We start from the raw sequence: 10,325 nt of genomic DNA, 5'->3' as shown, positions 1-10,325 counted from the left end.
TTCCTTCCTTCCTTCCTTCCTTCCTTCCTTCCTTTCCTTCTTTCCTTCTTTCCTTCTTTCCTTCCTTCCTTCCTTTCCTTCCTTCCTTCCTTCCTTCCTTCCTTCCTTCCTTCCTTCCTTTCCTTCTTTCCTTCTTTCCTTCCTTCCTTCCTTTCTTTCCTTCCTTCCTTCCTTCCTTCCTTCCTTCCTTCCTTCCTTCCTTCCTTCTGTCCTTCCTTTCTTGAGTGAGCTTTAGGCCCGAGATCAAGAGGCGGTTGCTCTATGGAGCCAGACAGGTGCCCCCGTGTTCTCACTTTCTAAACCGCACTCTTGGAAAAAGGTGGATGCTTAGTGGATGCACACACAACGCATTCATTAGATCATTGTTTTCACTCATTGGTTCATTCACGGGAGGCCAGTCCTTGCTTGCTTCCATGGCCGCTCATGCACAGGGCTCCCCAGTGGCTGCGCTCTGAGGCTCCCCTGCAGAGAGAAGCCCCTGAACCCTGGTGTGGAGGGCACCTCCCTCCTCCAGGCCTCATTCAGTCTGTGAAAAATCCCACAGTGGACTTGGTTCTTGAAGTGTCTCCTGCGCTGGCTTCTCCACCCTAAGATCCAGCCGGGCTGGGGCTTGTCCACCAGGCTCTTGGGGACACCACTGCCGGCCTTCTTGATCGGGCTGGGCCGTCAGAACCCTGTCCCTGGGCTTGTGCCTCCTGCCTCCGGCAGGTGACTCCCTGCACAGCTGGGAGAGTGAGCTGCTGCTTCTGCCCAGACAGCAGGCACTGGAAATTATTCAGGAATAACAAACAGGCCAGAAACATTTGCATAAGGAATCACGCAGAACAATACATGTTATTTAAACCATCTCTGGTTGGCAACAGAAGTAAAAAGCAGCTGAGATGAATCTGCAATGCAAATCAGCCTTATTTGGAACAGAGGCTCAGCGTGTTTGGGGGTGGGGGGTGCTGCCAGAGACAGGGAGAAAGAAAGCACCATTGTCTCCCCTGCCCCCCCAACTCCTCCTTCTCCGCCCGCCTACACTTTCCCATTTCTCTCCTTCCCTCTCTTCTTCAGAGATTAATGGAAACAATTTGTCTTCTAATGTGACTACAGCTTATGAATTCTTTGTCTCACTCTAATCCTTTAAATTATCCACATAATAAAATATGTATCCAGTGATTTCAGGTCATAATTCCATCTTCCAGGGAAGGTGGGGAGGGGTAGGTGAGCTGAAGCAGTCCCTTCTCAGGCTTAGTTCCTCCTCTCCATTTGTCTATACTTGTCATCCTTTTTTTGTTTTGTGGTGTTTGCTTAATTATCTACCACTTGCTTCCTCTTAACAGGCTGGGGTTGGGGCGCAGGTGCGAGCATGAAGGGGCTTTGCAGGACGAGGGGGCCGCTCGGCCTCCTCAGCACCAGCCCAAGACTCCTGCCTCCCCAGGGCAGCCAGTTCCGGAGAGCCAGGCTTTGACTACCTAAGGTCCAAAGGGTCTTTAAAAGCCCGGTCTCCCTGGTCTGTGGGTCTCATGCAGGTGACAATTCAACATTGAGCAGTCTGGGTGTTGCCCCCCATCTGCAGGACATCACAGTACAATTCCCTGCTAAATACACAGGCCAGTCCTTCCCCAGAGAGTCTGGCAAGCTCGCCATCAGTCCCTGGGGGCCCCAGGTTTGGCTGCCTTCAAAGCCATTTAAGAGGTGTCTTACCCGCTGTGCATCTGAGAGCCGGCCCTGGAACTGGGGCCCACGTGCTAGGCGCCCTCCTCGAAGCCCCACGGTGTTCCATGTGGCAGTCATGGCATGTGATTCTGCATCACATGGCCTGCACTCCAGTGCCGAGCCGAGGGTGGGCTGGAGGGTGAGCCTATGTGGAAGCAAAGTCTAGTTGTAATTTGCATGAAAGCATCATAAGGACAGGCTTGGCTCTGTCCTCATCACCATTCGGGTTTGCACTGGCATTGGGTCCTGGCCCCACAGTGGCCTTGCCCTTGCTCCAATGACTCAGGGCACCCCGTGGAAGTCTCTCCTTCCAAGTCTGCCCTTGGGCCTCGCGGGGAGGGTGCTCGCCCGGTCCACAGAGCAGGCGGTGCCAGGGATGAACACAGGCCCCGGTGTGCCGAGCATCTCCCCTAGTCTCCTTGGGTGATGCCTCCATTTCAACCAACACCCCTGTCTACATGGCGCCGGACCATCACCAGAAACCCCTCTGTGTCACAGGACAGGTGATCGCCCAGCGAGGTGCTCTGCAAAGTCTATGCAACGAGAAGCCCTCCCTGCCCCCGTGCAGGGTTGGGGCAGAGCAGCCTAGAGAAGGGAGGGACATGGAGCTCTCAGGGGCAGGATCAGAGAAATGGGCTGCCACAGACCACAGGATGGCGATGGAATCTGCAGACGGAGTGGGGAGGGGACCCTTGAGAGCTGAGTGGGTCCTGGCCCAGGTGGAAGGGGAGGCCAGGACTAACTAGTCAGGCCCTTACTCTCTTAGCCACAGAAACCAGAAAACAGAGAGGCTTTATGTAACTCATTTGGAGGCAAAACCTGCCCTGAACTGAGGCTATTTATAGTCTTTTATTTATCCCCACTTGGCGTGAATATTCATGGATCTCCCTGCAGTGGTATTAATGTGCCTGATTGCTGGGAGCTGGCCCAGACCTGGCTGGGATGTTTTATACACCAGAGGGAATAAGCATCCTGTCCCCTCCCTAACATCAGAAACCTTCCAGATTCTGGCACACAGCAGGCCCCAGAGGTTGAGGGTAAAGGGCTGGGGACTAAGATGCATTGGAAAGCTGGTTTTGTGTCTGAGCAGGTGGCGGCGGGCACAGAAGGGCAAGGGCAGGTGGACCAGGCGGTTTGAAGGAGGCCTGAGAGGATCAGGCGGTGAGAGGGAGGACGGAGGGGATGAGAGTGGGGTGTGAAGGCTGCAGAGGGGACTCAGATGAATGGCTGGAGTGTAGGGGCCCTTCAGTTTTCCAATAGTGATGATGAGTTTTAAGTCAGACACTTTCTATTAGAGCCTGTCTTGAGAAGGGGGTGCCCGAATGCACTGTCTCCCTTGGGAAAACAGGCTCAGGTCAGACATCAGGGAGAGTTGCTGGGGCCCAATTACGGAACCACGAATGGCTCAGGGTGGTAGGGTTTGTGTCTGGGGCACCCAGTGCTGTAGGCTCTTTGGCCTCTTGTCTCCGGTGTGATGGGGCTGCAGCCTGTGTGGAACCCGGAGGAAAACAGACAAGCAGGTCAGGACAACAAACCCTCAGGCTCTGCTCAGGGATTCTCTGCATAGACATCTGGGTAGGGTCAGGATCTGGGGCTCGGGGGATCCCACTTTGGGAAACAGAGCTCAGGCAATGCCCTTTTCCAGAAGCAAAAATTAATCCTTCCCAAGAGCCCCATCTGCCTCCCTCTCCTACCCCCTCACTTGCTGTCCCAGGAAATAACCCTGCTAAAGTGGACTGTGACACGGAGAATCTGAAATGGCAGGAAGCCCTATCATGTGGTTGTGCTACCCCAAGCCTGGTATCCTCACAGGCGACAGGAATGCCCCAGAGGGCTGTTTTCTTCTCTGCCTCTCCTCAGGGACAGACAGCACCTTGCTGTCTGATGTAAAAGCTTTTTTTTCTCCCAAAGAACATCAGAGTTGGGCTGACCTTAGAGAATATTCAGTCCACTCGCCCCACTTTACAGAGGAGGAAACTGAAGCAAAGGTAGGGAAAGTGGAACCTGACTTCCAAGTTCCTTCTCCCTCCTGAATCCTGTCCCATTGCTCCTCACCAACCCATCCCCCAGTGCCTCCCTTCCTCATTCCAGGCTAAAAAAAATTCTTCCTAAGGACTCACACGTTTTAAATATTTGGAGACTGTTGTCACGTCACTCTGTGGTTGTTGCTTAGCCCAACAATCCAGCAATGTATATTTAAATACTTTTTTTTTCCTTTGGGTCTGGTGCAGTCTTCCCTGCATGCCTTCTTCCCTCCTCTCATCCTGTGGTCATCCAGCTGGTTCCAGTGCCCCCTGCTCTGCTCTTGGGGCCTGGGAGGATGCATGGGCCTTTGGAGAGGTGCAGGGAGAGGACCCTGGGGAGGTGGGCACAGGAAGGAGCCTCTTGCCCTCTCTGAGAAGAACTGGAGCCTACCACCTCCACACTCTCTGTCTGCATGCCGAGCATGGGCAACCCAGGGTCCCCCAGAGGCCGCTCATGGCAGCGAGGAAGCTGGAGGAGTGTGGACTCTGGATCCAGACTAAAGGCCATGGAGTCAGCTCTTGTGTGGTCCTCAATGTCTGAGCCTCTGGTTCCTCATCTTAAAGTACAATAACAATCGTCACCCTAGGGCAAGGTCAGGACCAGGACCTCTGGGGTTACCCTGACCTTGTTTATTGATGGCAGGACAGGGCTGACAAGCCAGTTTAGGGGGACAATGGGAGAAATTATTTGAAATTGGATTTTCCATGAAAAGTCCAAGAATGCCTACTTTGGTTGTTCTTTCCATTGGTGGTATTTGGTATTTAATTGTAATCATTAACTAATAAAATTAATTGCCATTTATTCAACATGTTTTAGTTTATTTTAGTAAATGTACTATATTTTCACTTAATTCCCATAAGAATTAAGTCAAGTATTTACTATTATTATTAAGGGTCCCATTTTACAGATGAGAAAGCTGAGCTCAGAGAGGCCAAGTGACTTTACCAAGGTAATCTAGTGGACGGAATCAAGACCAAATTACCAAGTCTTGTCTTCTAGACGAGTTAAGGCTTATTCCATATTGCAACATTCTAAAACTAGGAAGGCAAATTACTTTCTTGCCTACATAACCATTCCCATGCCACAACTTTAGGCCTTTCAGAATGGGAACTAGAGTGGATACATAAATTATAGCATATTCATAATGACTACTACATATCAGTACAAGTAAATAAACTAGAGCTACATATATCAACATGAATATGATTGAAGGAACATGTGTTGAGAGAGAAGTGAGTTGTGGAAGAATATACACAGTGTGATACCATCATATGTTTCAAAGAAGTGTCATATTTAAAAAATAATAGCATGTGCTTACCATACAACTTAGCAATTGCAATCTCAGCCATTCACATCAGAAGAATAAGAACTTATGTTCACAGAAGAGCTTCTATACAAATGTTCATAGCAGCTTTATTTGTAAGAGCACCAAACTGGAAATACCCCAAATATTCTCCAATGGATGAATGGTTAAACACACTGTGATACATCCATACAGTGGAATACTACTCAGCAACAACAAAGGACAGACTACTGATAGATGCAACACTAAATGGATTTCAAAGGCATTCTGTTTACTGGGAAAAAAAAAAAAAAAACCAATCTTAAATGATTACACAATAGGATTCCATTTATATAACTTGCTATGGCAAAATAATAGAAATGAAGAACAGATTAATGGTTGTCAGGGGCCCGGGGAGGGAGAGAGATGAAGGTAGCTTTGTCTGCGTCTCACTGTGGTGGTGGTCACACAGATCTTCACATGAGGAAAACTCGCATAGAGCTAAGTAGAGCAAAATGCCCCCCCAACACATGCACACATGCATGCACAAACACACACAAGTGTGAATAAAACTGGTGGGATCTGGACAAGGTTAGTGGTTGCATCAATGTCGGTTTTCTGGTTGTGATATTGCACTATAGTTTTGCAAGATGTTAGCACCAGGGGAAACTGGGTGAAGGGTGTGTGGGCTGTATGGGTTCTCTCTATTATTTCTTACCTCTGCATGTGAAGTGACAAGTATCTCAAGATAAAAAGGTGACAAAATAGTGTGAAGTATAAAGACACAGGAGGACAGTAAAGACCCAATTTCAGATGGTGGTAACATCTGGGGTAGAGAACAGAAAATGGTATTGGCGTACCGTGTGGCTTTCCACACATTCAATATTTCCCTTTTTTAAGTTAGGTGGTGGATACATAGTTGCTTATGATATTATTTGGCATTTCTTTTGGTAAGTCTGAATTATTCCATAATTAAAATAATGATACAGAAAAGCCCACCCTCTCTCTTTTAAGAACAAGAACTGGAGCGGAGTATAAAGAATTGAAATCTGGCTGTGAGCCTGCTTCTGTCTCGTGTCTTGTGCAAAGCCTTTTTGAGTGAAGGGCTGCCACCTTTTGCTATTTGGCGGATGATATTTGAAGGAACCCAGGAACTCTGTACCATTAACATGGTGCATCTGCTCATCCCGGCCCCGCCAACCCGCGGACGTCATTTCAGCAACCAGAGAAAGCGTGTACAAACAGGTGATGTAATTTTAAGCAGCATAAGTCAGGGTGCATTGTCTGGCCAGCTTCTCCGAGGGCTCCCCACCTGAAGCGGGGACAAGGGAGCGGGCAGAGGAGGGTTAAGAGGGAGGGAGGGGCTGGAGGGCAAGGAACTTGCTCAGCTGGGGATTGTTGGCAATCAGTGAGAACCAGCTGAGCAAAGCCTGGCAAAGCAATGGAGTGTTTCCGGGAGCCCTGGGATTAGAGCGTCAAGGTTTTGTTTGGAAATTGCAAGGATTTGGTGTCTGTCAAGTGTCATTAGTGCATTGGGGACTGGGCCGGCCTTGAGAGCCGGGCTCTGGCCTTGCCTCGCAGGCTCATCGCATAAATGACTCGGGGTTGGGACTCAACATCACTGAAGCTGAAATAACAGCAGCAGCCCCGCGGTTTCTTTCTCCAGCTTGTGCTGAGGCTAAAACACCCCAGGGACCCCCAATATCCTTTTTCCACCTGGTGGCCACCGTAGCCCAACCAGGCTCCCAAGCACCCAGGCAGCACACCGTGCCCCCCCAAACCAGCCACTGGCCCTAAAAAATGACAAGAGACTAAAGAAGATTCAGGTAAACCTTGAGAGAGGGAGCGAAGAAAGCAGACTGCCCTCAGTATTTTTGCACACTGCCTTCCTGGCAGGCTACCCCACTTAGGCTCTCCACCAGTGGGGTGATTTAGAGCTGGGGAAGAGCAAGTGAAGGGATAGGAAGTTCAGCTGAGAGTCAAAGGCAGAAGGGATGTCCTGGAGTGGTTTGTGCTCAGGATGGTGGTGCAGGATGTACACTGCCCAAATCCAGGAAGGGCCATGGACATGATAATCTATGGGACTGGTGTCTCCTGGAATGGGGCAGGGCACAACCTGCATGACTGTATGTGAGTGGATCTGGGACAAGTCTGCACACAGTAATACATCGTTAACATCTTAAGCTCTATCCCGCATCAGGCACTGTGTGAAGTGTTTTCTGTGTGTGATTTGATTTTCGCAGTAATTTGGCAAGTGGGGATTTTGCCCACTGTTACAGATGTACCAAGAAAGATGCCAAGTACTCGCTTGCCATGTAAAGGTGCTCTGTTTCTCATCGACTTCAAGTGCAAGTTTTAAAAGTATGTGTCCAGCTTGTTTAGGCGCTATCTGTGTAGGTGTCCATGTGCACGCATGTATGAGAAAGTAAGATGAGTCTGAATCTTGGGCATCGGTTATGAGAAGCCTGCGTTCTCATTCGTTCCAGGCCTATGATCCCAGCGGTGTACATTTCTCTGGACCAGAGACTCTTGCCTCCTTTATCCTGCCCCCAAAGTGCTATGAAGCTGGGCAAGGTCATGTCTGATGACGATAGGAGAGTGGAATCAGGGTGGGAATCCCACAGGAGATGGCCTCATCTTGGTGGTTTTCCTGCATGCTCATCCACACCCAGGAGAGAGAAATCTCTCAGCTGCCTGGCTTTGGCCTTTCTCTGGCAGAGGCTCCGGGAGCTAACCAGTGGAGGCCTTGGGGTGCTCTGCATGCTGGCTCCAGCTCCCTGGTCACCTGCACCATCAGGGCTGGTTCGGGGGCTTTCCTCAGAGACTGCCAGCCTGCTGAGGGCGGCATGATGACTCTCCGCATGATGACTCTCCGTCACCATAGACCAGGTGACGGAGGCTTAACTGAGGTTAAGCAACTTGCCTGAGAATATCTCACCAGCACATGGCAGAGACTGGACAACATCTGAGCCTGAATGCTTTATGACATGTTGCCTCTCTCCAAAGCTTTGCTGGTGGCTCTCATTACCGAAAAGAAAGATGGAGGAGCCGGACCTTCACTGTGTGTAATAGCGCCTGGTCCCTGGAGCCCCCGTCTTAGGATATGAGAACACTTCCTCCTTGGAGTCGTCACCTGTTTCCACCTGCCCTCCCCACCTGTGTTCCCATTTGGACTACTTAAGGGAGGAGCCCTGTGCCGGAGGAGGTTGCTGACACCTGTTAGGCAGCTAATCTGCACCAAGCACAACATGAAGGGTTTTACAAATGTGATTTAATCCTCACAGCAATCCTGCAGGTTGAGATTTTGCTCACCGTAGAGATGCAGCAGGAAGAGGCCAAGTGTTTGCCTCCCACTTGAAGAGCCCATCAAGACTTGCTGACTCAGCCTGTCTGACCGCTTGGAAGATGGTGGGAGACAGAGAGGGGGTGCTTCTACCACCTGTCACCTGCAACTCAAAACTCCACCACCTACCAGCAGCCCTGCCTCGATTGTCCTGGAGTGTCATGAAAGCCTGTGAGAAACCTTTGGGAATGGCCCTTAATCCAGAGGATCTCTGCATTAGTTCAAGGCTCCCGGCACCGGGGGGACCAAGGAGAAAGAAGAGCTCCCTTCTGCAGAGCAGGTCCCTGGGCTGACACCTTATTCTCATGGTCCTCTTCTGGGTGGAGGTACCCCACGTGCTGACCTCTGAGGCATTACTTGGAAAGCAGGAAGCGACTACAGAGTCGAGGGAGGCTTGGGGGATAGCCACAGATGCCTAGCAAGGACAGGCCCGTGGAGCTGTTGATCCACTGGCCCAGCTGACATCCCTCTGGGGTCTAAGCAGCAGGGCTCCCTCTCAGGCTTCTCGAACAAGTCCAGGTTCTTTCTGCCTGCACTCCAGGGGGATCCTGTATTTCAGAAGGCTGACTGTCCACTGGATGCTTGCAGCCCTTCTTTAGCACCTTATCCTCACAAGCTAACCGAATCCAAATCTTCTGCTGGTCCATGTCCTCTTGGTCCCACCCACCCCTTATCTTGGATTTCAGACACCCCAGGATGTCTGTCCCCATCATTCTGCTCCCAGTGAGCTAACGTCTCTCTCATTATGCACCCACAGTGCTTCCCACCCCCACAGGACAGGACAGTGGCCTCCAGCAGCCATAGCTGCTTCTTCCAAAGGGTTCAGAACAGCTTTGGGCGGTTGATGTCCTGCCTTCTGCCTGTGCACTGGGGAGAGGCAGGGAGGAGGGATGAGGAAAGATTTCTATTTCACAGCATTGCTTGCCAAAGCATCAGTCCGTTAGTTGACTCCAGATAACACGGTAATTAATAATGTAATACGATGCGATTTCTAGGCACTCGTGCCTGAAGGCCTCTGGTCCCAAGGACCTTGGTAAAAGGTAGAATTAAAAGCATCCATAATTTCAAAGAAGACATCGTAAACAAAGCTCCCTGAGACTGAAGACGACTGGGGGCCACCAGTGGTCCACACTCAGTGGACAACAGCCGAGGCTCTCAGTTTGCAAGGGGATCCCCGCTCCTTGAAATCTAGACTCAGCGGGGTAGACGTTGGGCCGTTTACACTTGACTGCTGACCTCCCCTGCACAGATCCACGACAGACCTCCCGAAAAAAACCCATTCTTTCTCTCTCCCATTGGAAGGGAAGGGACAGGAAAGTCATAGATGGGCATAAGTTGGAATCCCAGCTCTATCATTTATTGACTACTGACCCTGAATGCCTCTGACCCTGAATGCCTCTGACCGGATCTACAGGGGAGCGTGACTGTGAACACCTGCATACCCTCCAAGCTTACGAAGCGCTTATTCACATGTATTACTTCCTGTCATTCTTTAATGACTCTCTGGGGTTTTATAGCCCAGACTACCTGCCCAGCATCTCCTCTCATCTGCTTCCTTTCTAACGGGTGCCTCCTTTTACTCTAGGTGGCGACATGCAAGACTAGAAGACATTTCCCAGCCTCCCTTCCCTGATTGGCCGGGGATGGTTGATGAGATGTAAGCAAAAATTTTGGGGGGGTAGGGTGGGAAGGAGACCCAGGAAAATCCTTGAAAGGGGCTGACTCAGCTGAGAGTATGCCCTTTTGCCCATCCCTTCTTCTTTCTAATTTCTACCTAGGATCCAGACACCACGGTTGGCATTCTGACAGCCAACTTGGACCATGGGGTGAACTTGAAGTCGGAAGCCACATGCCTGGGATGGTGAAATCATAAGATAGAGCCTGGAGCCTCCCATGGCTATGGAACTGCCATGGCATCTTGGAATGACCTACACATGACAGGATAATAAACCTCTATGTTGTTTAAGTCCAAAT

General features: G+C 50.4%; 1 long non-coding RNA gene across 2 annotated transcripts in view; it reads left to right on the top strand.

The window, feature by feature from the left end:
• Positions 1 to 10,325, top strand: part of LOC115939957 (uncharacterized) — a 22,629-nt gene extending 12,304 nt beyond the window's left edge. Inside the window, exons 1-3 of one of the 2 annotated variants that reach the window (XR_014146088.1) lie at positions 6,044 to 6,253; positions 9,937 to 10,008; positions 10,130 to 10,325. This is a non-coding gene — a long non-coding RNA (uncharacterized LOC115939957). Of the gene's footprint in view, positions 1 to 6,043; positions 6,254 to 9,936; positions 10,009 to 10,129 lie in introns of those variants that run through there. The other variant, XR_014146087.1, reaches the window with a different exon arrangement.

This window comes from Leptonychotes weddellii, chromosome 6 (assembly GCF_054177405.1).
Source record: "Leptonychotes weddellii isolate Sample4059 chromosome 6, ASM5417740v2, whole genome shotgun sequence".
NCBI classification, from domain to species: Eukaryota; Metazoa; Chordata; class Mammalia; order Carnivora; family Phocidae; genus Leptonychotes; species Leptonychotes weddellii.
Note: the sequence above shows the minus strand (reverse complement) of the source record. Positions and strands in the feature narration are given on the sequence as shown.